The sequence below is a fragment of the Ahaetulla prasina genome, chromosome 2 (genome assembly GCF_028640845.1).
Source record: "Ahaetulla prasina isolate Xishuangbanna chromosome 2, ASM2864084v1, whole genome shotgun sequence".
Classification (NCBI taxonomy): Eukaryota; Metazoa; Chordata; class Lepidosauria; order Squamata; family Colubridae; genus Ahaetulla; species Ahaetulla prasina.
Genome location: NC_080540.1, coordinates 264,513,942 through 264,525,721, shown reverse-complemented (window position 1 = coordinate 264,525,721; position 11,780 = coordinate 264,513,942).

Genomic DNA, 11,780 nt, shown 5'->3' with positions numbered 1-11,780 from the left:
CTTTAGCCTCGAAATCCCACCTTCGTCGCCAATGTTAAGTTCGGGAAGTAACGAGGCTGGAGACCAGGGTAGTGACAACAGCTCTTTAATATAGGGTGAACCCAGCAACAGGCTGGGGGAAAAACCTCTCCTTTTATACAGTTCTGCTGGAGGCTTCGTCCAATCAGCAACGTGCTGATTTCCCGCTCAAATATTTAAAGGTACAACCATGAATACATAACAACTTCTGATTACACTATTTGAAAATTTACTAGTTGGAGAACACTAAATCACAAATGAGAGCAAAAAAAAGTAACAACTGGTAATGTCCTCTCTTCTGCTTTCTGCCCACTAGTTTGCTTCACTGATCCAAAAGTCTTTCAAAGAAGAAAAGAGCTCTTCCATTTAGGGAAGACAAAATATGTTTCTGGGTCCTAAGGCTACCAATCAAAAGGCCTTGAGGGCCTCCAAAACAGTGGGTGAGCACACGAAGCTTCATTTGTGCATATGCAGGATTTAGGTTGTATGGGCGAAACCATTCTCATCCCCATGGCCGAAATTGCCGAAGCTGCTGCCACCAGTCTACAAAGTCACAAAGCTTGGGGATCCCTTCTCTAAGCTATAAATGCATATTTATCAAACATACCTGGCTTCAGACAACGTATTAAACCAATCCAAACAAACTATTGTACAGCTTAGCAGAGAGGTTTTCAATTTTTTCAGGCCTTGGAGCATTTTTGATTTTTAAAAATTCCTGGAACTCACATTGCCTGCACACACACACAGACTGATGAGCTGCAATTAACAAAAATGTTTCCTGGAGCGATGAGGTTTCTGAACTTCCCATTCAGCTGCACCTTAGGAAAATAATATTTTGCCTCCACTCCCAACTGTTTAGTCTTTCACAGAACCCTGGAGAATGTAGTTTGAAAACTATTGGCTTAATGCATTTGGCAATTCCGACAAATTCTGAAACCACTGTAAAATTCTATTGCCAGAGATGTATCTGGTAGGGGAGCCATTCATATGCCTTTTTAAAAAAATTGAAAAGACAGACAGTAATGAGGATGAGGTTTTTTAACCACTACAAACACTATAATAAAAAGTATCTATAATAAACTGTGGTAATGCTAGAGATGTGCTTGCCGATTTTTCTAATCTCTGTAACTTCTTGATCTCACACACATGTATGACTTTCTCCATTTTCTCCCCCTCTATGTCACATGAATGAATTTACTACAGGTCGTAGTAATGGCAGCTGTCCTGGTAGGACAGTTTTTAAAACTGCACCAGCAGCCGCCAAATAAAAGAAATAAGGCTTGGATGTTTGCTTTAGGGCTCAGCTGTTTGTCACACAAAGTTCCTTCCCACCCAGACTGTTCTGCCTCATCACCATGCAGACCTTTGGAAACCAACGAAGTTAGACTGATGCTGAGTTCCTACTGTCTCCAAGTTGTGTTACACAATGATTGATGAGGACCATATTTAGGATTCAGAAATGCAAATGACTACCAGATAGCTGCAAAGCATCATAGAGAACTCTAATCCATCTGCTGCCCTCTCTAGTTCTCCTGATTTTGCTGTTCAGCTATTATAGCCCTAAGGGAGATGAGATAAAAGCAGAACATGAAAAGATGAAAAGAGATCAAAGAGTGAGTTTTTCCGGCTGTCCAACTGTCCAGCTAGCCCAAATCTCATAATGCCTGACCTGGAAGGAATGAAAGTTTGGATTTAACCAAAGTTTTTCTAAAGCAAGAAGGCATTTTAATAATTCAGTTCTGATGATAGAATTATAGCACATCATGGGCACATTGTTTTCAGTTTGTATTAAAAAGGGGAACATGAATGTGAGTCTTTCCTACAGACAGATTTTTGCTTAAATCAAGTAATAGCATTTTTTCTAATACCAGTAAGGTGAAAACACATTAGAAAAATAAAGCAGAAAAAGAATCCATGGTTAGCTTCTCTACTATAAAATCACTGAGCTTTGCTAAAACAATTAAACATGGCATGTTACAGCACAAAATTGGGCCCACTTAGAACTAAACATCCCAAATAATCCTTACATGTGACTTCAGCATTTTTAAGGCTACCAATATTGAAGGTTACTCATATACTGTATATTTCAATCTACCTCTTCCAAAAGGTCCCTCTGCCAAAATTTAGATCAAATAACCTTTTTTAATAAATAACTACTGGGAAGGAGGGAGAGAAGGAATATAATGAAGAGAAATATTTAACTTTCTACCTTTATGGCTGCAAAAATTCTCTCAGCATATAGGAACTATTGTCAGAAGAGAGAAATTCTGATTGGAACTTCAGTTCTTCGGGGAGAAAATGCCCCAATCAGGAAGATATTTCTACAATTCTGCTGAAATTAGTATTGCTGAACTGTGTATAATTTAATGGCATTTAATATTATTTATTCATCCTCATTGATTTCATTAAGCAGCACATCCAGGACTGACAACACACTTTCTCATTAAAATACTGTTCCTACCTTTCATCATCTGTAGCAATAGCAATACCACTTATATACAGCTTCACAGTGCTTTTACAGCCCTCTCTAAGCAGTTTACAGAGTCAGCATATTTCCCCCAACAATCTGAGTCCTCCTTTTACCCACCTCAGAAGGATGAAAGGCTGAGTCAACCTTGAGCCTGGTGAGATTCGATCTGCCATATTGCAGTCAGTCAGCAGAAGTTTCCTGTAGTACTGCATCCTAACCACTGCGCCACCGCAGCTCTTAGCTGATAAGACTGCTGGTAGCTGGTAAGACTGCTTCCTTCTGCTTAATGGCATACAGTAGCCAACTCCAAAGGTCACTAACCTCAAGAAAAAAAATACTATACAAGGCATAGTATACTATTTTGCATAAGATACTTATATAAAATATTTATAAGATGATTCACTATATAACATACTATAGCATCTTTCATTAATATTAGCATGTGATCCATGGTACCTAGTCAAAAATATTGGGAGGGATGTCTGGAAACAGAAAGCTTTTCTCCATTTATTTTTTACAGAACTTAGAATGTGTAGATGTTTATTTTAAATCTAACCTAGAGTTTTTGACAAGAAAATAGTATCTAGATACATATTACTTTATAAGTAATATAAGAAGCTGTTTAAGTATTTTCATGTAATGTAATTAAATAGTTCCTTTTACCTTACTCCTTGATTTAACTTAGTACTTCCCAAACATTTTCCTTCATTCCCCCAAATTGCTTATTAGGAAGCCCTTTTTATCCAAAGTAGGTAAAACATTTTAAGTAGTCAATTTAAATGTCTGCTGATTGGGTATTGGGTTTGTGATTTGTTCCCCAAAGAAAACCATTTTTACCCAATCCTATAATAATATTGACTGAACTAAAGATTGAGACTCTTAGAAATAAAAAAACTGAATATAAAGTTGGTTTATTTGATCAAGGTTAAAATAATATAAGTTGTTACTTTTGGCAACCCTTAATGGAGTTTTTGCTCCATTTAATGGAGTTTCTGATGCCAAAACTGAAAAGATTACATGAGACTAGCATGGATGATGTTACCTAGTTTGGGTAATGAAATGTCTGGAAGAAAACAAGCAAGCTGAGAGCACGAAGGACCTCATGTCAATCTTGAGCTGCAAATATTCTCTTGTATTAGTGAAAATATAATGGATTTGTTTATAGATAGGAGATGGATTACGGGATGAAAAAATAATTGTTTGTAACTTAGAAGGGGTGAAGAGTCACTTCTTAATATATTTATTTTCTTTTTATTATATTCTTTTTTATTCTTTTTATTTCTTTTTTATTCTTTTTTACTCTTTTTACTGTTTTCTCTTTTTTTACTCTCTTCTCTTCTTTATGTTTAGTTTGTATTATCTTTTTATTTATTTTTAATCACTGAATTTATAGGCCACCCATATTTTACTATTTTTTTATTTTTATTATTAAAATTTTTACTATTAAAATAAAAATCTTAAATCTGTGTGGCTAATTTTGAGCAAACAATTATGTACAAATTATAAACATGACATATTTACTAAAAGTCCAACCTCCTCAGCTTCATACTAGCTAACAACCTGGATGTATCCATATTATTTTCTTGGCAAGACAATGGAACTGATATGCCATTTCAGAGATGTTTCAGCTTCCCATTCTAGTGTATTGCCTTGGGATTTCCTAATGATCTCCCAGCCAAGTCTTAATCAGATCAGATTTTTCACGATCTCACATCTTGTTCATATGCTATGCCATTCTTTTTGAATCTCATAAGCAGATCAACTGAAGCAGAGGCTGTAGCTATAAAGGAAAAATGGGAAAGAAAGCAACAACAACTAGCGTCAAAAGTAAAAAATAACAAAAAAAGCTTCTTCCAACATGTTAAAAACAAGAAAAAAGTCAAGGAAACAATTGGCCCATTGCTGGGAGAAAGTGGCAAGAAGATGACAAGCAACAGGGAGAAAGCAGATCTACTTAACTCATATTTTGCATCTGTCTTTACACAAAAGGAAAAAACAATCCAACCTATCAAAAACAGCACTACAAAAAACAGATTAGAAACACAAGTTAAAATAGGGAAGAAAATGGTAAGTGAACACCTGTCTACCCTAGACGAGTTCAAATCACCAGGACCGGATGGATTACACCCCAAGGTTCTGAAGGAACTGGCAGACGTGATCTCAGAACCACTGAACTATATCTTTCAAAGATCCTGGAGCACAGGGGAGCTGCCAGAGGACTGGAAAAGAGCTGATGTAGTTCCCATCTTCAAAAAAGGAAAAAAAACAGACCCAGGAAACTACAGACCTATTAGTCTGACCTCAATACCAGGGAAGATTCTGGAAAAGATAATCAAGCAACGAATCACTGAACACCTAGAAGCAAACAAAGTAATAACCAAAAGCCAACATGGGTTTGTCAAAAACAGATCATGCCATTATCGCATTCTTTGACAAAATGACAAAACTAGTAGACCAGAGGAATGCTGTCGATATAATTTACTTGGACTTCAGTAAAGCATTTGATAAAGTAGACCATAACCTACTACTAGATAAAGTAGAAAAATGTGGGTTAGACAGCACCACCACCAGATGGATTCGTAACTGGCTGACCAACCGCACTCAACGTGTAGTCCTCAACGGAACTACATCCACATGGAGGGAAGTATGCAGTGGAGTACCCCAAGGCTCTGTTTTAGGCCCAGTACTCTTCAACATCTTCATCAATGACTTGGACGAGGGGATAGATGGGGAACTCATCAAATTTGCAGATGACACCAAGCTGGCAGGAATAGCCAACACTCCAGAAGATAGGCTCAAGTTACAGAAAGATCTTGACAGACTTGAACATTGGGCGCTATCTAACAAAATGAAATTCAACAGTGAAAAAGTAAGGTTCTACATGTAGGCCAAAAACACAAAATGCACCAGTACCGTATATGTAGTACCTTGCTCAATAGTAGTACCTGTGAGAGGGATCTTGGAGTCCTAGTGGATAACCATTTAGATATGAGCCAGCAGTGTGCAGCAGCTGCCAGAAAAGCCAACAGAGTTCTGGGCTGCATAAACAGAGGGATAGAATCAAGATCACATGAAGTGTTAATACCACTTTATAATGCCTTGGTAAGGCCACACTTGGAATATTGCATCCAGTTTTGGTCGCCACGATGTAAAAAAGATGTTGAGACTCTAGAAAGAGTGCAGAGAAGAGCAACAAAGATGATTAGGAGGCTGGAGGATAAAACATATGAAGAACGGTTGCAGGAACTGGGTATGTCTAGTTTAACAAAAAGAAGGACTAGGGGAGACATGATAGCTGTGTTCCAATATCTCAGGGGCTGCCACAAAGAAGAGGGAGTTGGGCTGTTCTCCAAAGCACCTGAGGGTAGAACAAGAAGCAATGGGTGGAAACTGATCAAAGAAAGAAGCAACTTAGAACTAAGGAGAAATTTCCTGACAGTTAGAACAATTAATAAGTGGAACGACTTGCCTTCAGAAGTTGTGAATGCTCCAACACTGGAAATTTTTAAGAAAATGTTGGATAACCATCTGACTGAGATGGTGTAGGGTTTCCTGCCTGGGCAGGGGGTTGGACTAGAAGGCCTCCAAGGTCCCTTCCAACTCTGATGTTATGTTATGTTATGTTACATCAGCAGCTATTAACCTCAATTTTTTATTTGGACATATTACATCAGTGCTGATGCTTGTTATACATAAAAGAATTATGGGCAAGGTTAATTCACAGTACAGACTGACTGATTACAATTTTCAGTGACATCTACTTCAACTATCAGCTGTATTTCAACTGCATAAATTGAAATAGAATAGAAAAACCTTCTAGAATCAAAGAGCAGCATCAATCACTCAATATTCAGAACATTATTGGTTTATTTGGCTTGCTGTACCTCAATAATGAGAAAATGAACTTAACGTTTCTCAAAAGACATTTCAGGAACTTAAATGCTGCTGCACAGAAGCCCTACCTGAATCTCATGAAGGAGACACTTGGGTCTTCATTTTACTGGCCTCAGAAGGATGGAAGGCTGAGTCAACCTTGAGCCAGTGAGACTTGAGACTGCCAAACTGCTGCAGATGGCAGTCAGCAGAAGTAGCCAAAGGTCATGAACGAGACATTTACTGACGAGTTCAGATTAAGGGAAGAACAGGAGGTTGTCCGTAAATGCCATTCAGTTTTGAAATGAATAGAAACCCAGGTCTGGTGTTAAGTGATCCAAACCTTATTCACTCTTGAGCCTTTTTTAAAATGGTGAGAGGCTCAGGAACAGAATGTTCATTTAAGCCTACGCTCCCATCCCACATTTTTCATGCTTTGTCTTGCAGCTGCTTGCAATTACTGTAGGTTCAAGTCCCACCAAGGCCCAAGGTTGACTCAGCCTTCCATCCTTTATAAGGTAGATAAAATGAGGACCCAGATTGTTGGGGGCAATAAGTTGACTTTGTATATAATATACAAATTGATGAAGACTATTGCTTGACATAGTGTAAGCCGCCCTGAGTCTTCAGAGAAGGGCGGGATATAAATGCAAATAAAAAATAAAAAAAAAGAATTTAGGGTCTGTGCTAAGGCTGCAGCTCTGAAATAACTTTTAGCATGGTGTAAGTGTTAAGTTTTGATTCATGCTTCTTAAATTAAAAAAATGTGGTTTCCCCTCCTTCATGGATATGCTTCCCATTTTTCACTGTTTTAAAATATCCCCCAAGTCAGTGGTAGGTTGCCCCCGGTTCGCTCTAGTTCTGTAGAGCCGGTAGTAAAAATTTTCTGGTGTTCGGAGAACCGGAAGTAATGGCTGGCTGGCCACGCCCCCGAAATGGTTCCCCAATCATCAGAGGTTTGCGTTTTTTTAACTTTTAAAAGCCTCTTTTCTTCAGCGAAAAAAAAGGCTTTTAAAAGGAAAAAACCCCTCTGATGATCGCGTGGCTGAGCAGGAATCATCAGAACCCTTTAAAAGGTTTTGTTTTTTTGTTTTTTTAACAACCTCTTCAGCCGAAGAAGTTGTTAAAACAAAAGGTTTAAAAAGGCTTCTCAACTAATCCCAGCTAAGAGCTTCTGGGCTGCTATTAGGCAACTTCAGCTGGAATCCTCAGAGGAGCCTTTTAAAAACTTTTTTTCTTCTGGCCCACCCAATCTTCCCTCCTCACTTACTTAATTAAGTAAGCTCCTTTCGGGTTGCTTTCCTTTGGCTTCTCCAATCAGTTGCATCAGCTGCAACTGATTCTGCCTTCCTGCAATCCATGTGCCTTTGCTGGCTGAGGAATTCTGGGAGTTGAAGTCCACAAACCTGCCTGGAATCCATCTGCTCAGTCTGCAACTGCTTTGCTGGCTGAGGAACTCTGGGAATTGAAGTCCACAAACCTGAAAGTTACTAAGGTTGGAGACTCCTGATCTAAAAAATATAAATAAAATAATAAAATATTTGTGCAGCTTTCTGAGATTAGATATGTTTCTGTAGTGTTTCACTCTAACTACACAAACACAGAGAATCTCACAAAGCTGTATGTGGCATTTTGTGTGTGAGTCTGTTATGTTGTGTGTGTGTAAAGTGTGAAAGTTGGTTTTTGAGCTTTTTGTGGCTTTGTGAGGTTCCTGCTTGTTGCAGGGGCCATTTTGGGTGAAGTGCAGCTGCTTTTACATTGTGTGTGAGTCAGTTGTGTTGTGTTGTGTGTGTGTAAAGTGTAAAAGTTGGTTTTTGGTACCTCTTATTGTTTTGTATACTTTATTATTTTTATTATTTATTGTTATTGGCCATGCCCACCCAGTCACATGACCGCCAAGCCAAGCCTTGTGTCACATGACCATCAAGCCATACCCACAAAATAAGCCACGCCCACAAAATCAGTAGTAAAAAAATTTAGAACCCACGCCTGCCTCAAGTCTCTAAACTTATGTCATCTAAAAGTGTTCATTAGATTAAAGTTTACTAAAATCTCTTATATACATATCATTCCTTCAAACTGCAAATCAAATAAATTTTTATCCTTAAGCATCATTTTCTCAGTTATATTAAAATTCTGATGATGAATGAATGAAGTGATTCCCGAACATATGAAATGATTACCTGTATTTTGAATTACCATCCAAATGTGTGCTATTTGTGAGGTTGTGTGAAACGATGTATTATACGGTTAAAAAAAAAAAAAGAGGAATTGGTATGCCTATATAGAATATCATATATTCTGACTGAAAAGTCTTGGCTTGCAATAAAATAAACTCTGATTACACTTGTCTCTAATTTCTTTGGGTTGGAGTAAACTATTCTTGTAGAGTATTACTATGAAATATAAGTATTACATTTAATTCACATAAAACAATACATATTTATGTATTATATTTTGCAAAATAGAAAATGACTACCTCATGCTTACATAGGCTTATCATTTGTTTTTACATTTCACACAGATCGTTGCATGCAATTTGCAATGTCTCAGCAGATTTTAAACAAGTAATTCAGTCATCAGTAATCTTGCAAGCTTTCCTTGTTTACAGATTTTGTGTTATAAAGACTTGTTTTCCACTCTTGCCTCAATTCTTTGGCCCATTATTGTGCAATATTTGCCAGAAACGAATGAGCCAACTACACAGATGGCTCTTTTGGTGCCAAGTACTTTGGTATATATTTGCCAATGCATATCTAGAAGGCTACACAAACTGGACATAATCCAAAGAAAATCTGGTACATTTTCTAGTTATTGGAATCTTCAGCTCACCTTATCTCATATTCTTCCTCTTCCATCTATTTTCTTAACTTTTTGAGAAGCATGGAGTACTTAATAAAAAGTACTTACTTTTATTAAGAAGAGATCTGCTGAATTATATCAAGATTCATCTCGTGTAGCTTCATATTTTAGTGATGTGCTAGATACCTATGGAAAGTCCATAAACAGGAACAGAAGAGTCTCTTTTAAACCCATTTAAACTGATGGCTATCGCAAAAGCTTATTGCTTTGGATGGAGAGGCAAGAGTGTCTGTGACCTTACGTTATTTAAGAGCTGTGCTGGAACTGTGGTTACAATGCAGTATTGCAGGCTAATTCTGCTGATTGCCAGCAGTTCGATTCTCACTGACTCAAGGTTGATTCAACCTTTCATCCTTCTGAGGTCAGTAAAACGAGGACCCAGATTGTTGGGGGCAATATACTGATTGCTGTAAACCGCTTAGAGAGGGCTGTAAAGCACTATGAAGTGGTATATACTGTAAATCTAAGTGCTATTGCTATATGTAGCCAAGTACATGCAATCTTCCCAACAAAGCTCCTTTCATAGTAATGTTGAGGGTGGTCTATTCTAAAACCATAGGGGTGTTTTTTTTTCATTTCTATCATAATTCCTTCTCTGTCATCGAGCTGTCTGATTGGCAATCATATCCCAAGCCTTCTACCTACAGTAGACAACAAAAGATCTCTGATGCCTCTGATAGATTTTGGAGATTTTGATTTTGAACCTTGCCCACCTTAGTTGTTCTTACAGGAAGCATAGGTTAACTTCAAGGCAGGGTGTTATGTATTTGAACTTTAGGAGGGAAGTTTGGGCGGGAACTAGCACGTTGCTGATTGGCTGATGCCTCAGCCAAAATAGTATTTAAAGAGGGGTTTTTGCTGTTGGTCTTTTGCTGGGTCACAATAAACTAAAGAGCTGTTGTCACTTGTGTGGTCTCCTGCCTCGTCATTGCCCAAACTTAACATTGGCGACGAAGGTGGGATATTGAGGCAGCGAGACCAGGAAAAGAGCTGAAGGAGTACGGATTCGCAAAACCCAGCCAGTATCGGAAGCGGTTACATAGCCATGTCCAGCTATACACCGCCAGTGCCATTTGACCCTGCCAAGGAGAAATGGGGGTCGTACATGGCTCGCTTCGAGTGTTTCCTCGAAGCAAACGAACTACAGGGAGTCTCGGACAATCGGAAGCATGCTTACTTCCTGAGTCACTGCGGACCAGAGGTTTTCAATACTGCCGAGTCGCTGTCGGAACCAACGCCGGTACAGTCAGTACCATGGCAAACGCTGCAAACGACACTGAAGGCACACTACGCTCCGGTGCCATCAAAGTTTGTTCAGCGTTTCGAGCTAAGACAGCGAGTTCAGCGCGAGGGCAAATCGATAAGTGTGTACATGGCCGCATTGAGGAATGCCGCGAACCACTGTGAGTACCGGGATTTGGATGACTCTTTACTAGAACAACTCATTTGTGGGGTCCGGGACATTCATTTACAGAGGCGGTTGCTGTCCAAAAGCAACCTGACCCTAGCCCTAGCCCTGGACAAGGCCAGGGCACACGAGATGTCCACCAAAGTGGCGGAGACTCTACAGAAACCGAACACACCGAACACCGGCACGAAAGCAGCGCCAGTCCACAGCGAGGTCGTCGAGGCCGAATCCGGGGGCGAGGAAGAAGAAGAGGTCTTCTATACTGGGAGGTCGGAGTGAGGCGACCGGGACGAATGCGTGAGCTGCGGAGGCCAACACCAATGACAAAATTGCAGATTCAAGGATGCAATTTGCCGGCGGTGCGAAAAGAAAGGGCACATCGCACAAGCCTGTCGAGCCCCACAACCGTCCCGACCAAAATTCAAACCGGCCAATCAGCAGAGCGCTGGACCGACGAAACGGCCAGGGATTGGCTCATCCAAAAGAGGCGCAAAATTGAACCAAACAACTGTACGAGTGGGCCACGCATCAACGCGAATAGAAAAGAAGATATTCACACAGACGCACATCGAAGGAGTGCCGTTTAAGATGGAGGTGGATACCGGATCATCGATCACGATCATGTCCTGGGACACCGTCGCGAGGAACCTGCCAGAGGTCGTGAAACGCCAACTGCAAACCCAAAAGCTGAGAGTGCAAGACTACCAGGGAAACCGGATCCCTGTTCGAGGAGTGGACATGGGGGATGGCCAAGTATGGAGGCGCCACATAGATCAATTAAAAAGAAGGGTACAAAATAAATCAGAAACCGCGCAACCAGACCCTGACTACCAAATATTTGAACCAACAGCTAACTCAGACCCGCGGCGATCGGAGGACTTATCTGAACTTGTAGAAGTCCAGCGATGCCAATCGGCTCCTCCAGAAGACTGCAGGGATGACTCTGCAAGTAATCCAGGGCCGGAGGGCCCAGAGGAGGAGCTGGGAGGAACAAACAGTCCCTCCGACCAGCTCGACTCACTCCCAGAGAATGAACTGTGCAGGTCAGAAAGAGTTAGGAGACGCCCTGTCTACCTGCGTGACTACGTGGAGAAATAACATGCAATTTCCATGCAAAAAAGGAGCTCAATGCGTTCTGGGAGGGGAAGA